The sequence below is a fragment of the Nothoprocta perdicaria genome, unplaced genomic scaffold (genome assembly GCF_003342845.1).
Source record: "Nothoprocta perdicaria isolate Ctin4 unplaced genomic scaffold, notPer1 scaffold_2157, whole genome shotgun sequence".
In the NCBI taxonomy this organism is placed as follows: domain Eukaryota; kingdom Metazoa; phylum Chordata; class Aves; order Tinamiformes; family Tinamidae; genus Nothoprocta; species Nothoprocta perdicaria.
This window is the reverse complement of record NW_020455378.1, coordinates 1-1,100: the sequence shown is the minus strand read 5'-3', so window position 1 is coordinate 1,100 and position 1,100 is coordinate 1. Positions and strand designations below refer to the sequence as shown.

At 54.0% G+C, this 1,100-nt stretch overlaps 1 long non-coding RNA gene across 1 annotated transcript; it reads right to left on the bottom strand.

The window, feature by feature from the left end:
* Positions 1 to 8: 8 nt before the first annotated feature.
* On the bottom strand, positions 9 to 1,094 carry LOC112946762. Its single transcript, XR_003249293.1, has 2 exons — positions 911 to 1,094; positions 9 to 133 (listed from the first exon to the last, which is right to left on the bottom strand). It is a non-coding gene; the product is annotated as an uncharacterized LOC112946762 (long non-coding RNA).
* Positions 1,095 to 1,100: the final 6 nt, after the last annotated feature.

The window sequence follows — 1,100 nt, the reverse complement described above, 5'->3', positions numbered from 1 at the left end:
ATGGCATCGCTGAGCTTCCAGCCGTCATCACACACGGTTCCCCACCGCTCGTTGTGAAGCACCTCCACTCTCCCGGCACAGCGGTTCGGGCCTCCAACCAGCCGCAGGTTGGAGGATGGTGCCGTGTCCAACCCTGCAAACACAGCAATGTGGAAGAAGTCCTTAGAGAACTTCTAGCTCTCCTGAGTCTCCCTGCTTCCAACACAGCTCCTTGTCTCGTCCTTCAGGCAGGGAATCCTACAATCATAGAATCATAGAACCATTAAGTTTAGAAGCAACCTTTAGAGAACATCTAGTCCAAACCCCCTGCACAAAGAGATTCACCTACAGCATGTGGCACAGGATTGCATCCATGTGGTTTTGAAGATCTCCAGACAAGGAGAATCCACAACCCCTGTGGGCAGCCTCTTCCAGGGCTCGGGCACCCTCACTGTTAAGATTTTTTTCCTTAAGTTCCTGTGGAACTTTTGATGGTTCACTTGGTGGCCATTTCCTCTAGTTCTATCAGTGGTCACCACTGATAAGTGACCAGCCCGTTCTCTTCACTGCCTCCCTTGAGGTATCTATGGACACTGATCAAGTCCCCCCTCAACCTTCTCTTGTTCGCGTTGAGCAGGCCTAGCTCTCTCTGCCTCTCCTCATAGGGCAGATGTTCCAGGCCCTTGATCATCCTCATAGCCCTGCGTTGGACTCTCTCCAGCAGCTCCACATCCCTCTTGTCCTGGGGAGCCCAGAACTGGTCAGAGTCTTCAAATGTGACCACTTTAGGGTTGTGTAGAGAGGGGCGATCATCTCCCTCAACCTGCTGGAGACTCTTCTTAATGCACTCCAGGATCCCATTGGCCTTCTTGGCCACCAGGGACACTGCTGCCTGATGGTCAACTTGTCATGCAGTGACAATGAACGTTACCTGAGCACACCACGCCAGCGTCTTCTCCATGGTTGCAGTTATTCTGTCCCCACGGGCGAAACCTGCACTGGGAGAGGACATCTTCTGTCCCCAAACAGTTCACGTCGTCCAACCAGATGGGTCCTGAGCCTTGCCCAAAGTGAGCCCCGATGGGGGCGGACTCGGCCCTCCCGCAGCCCAGCTGCCTGCA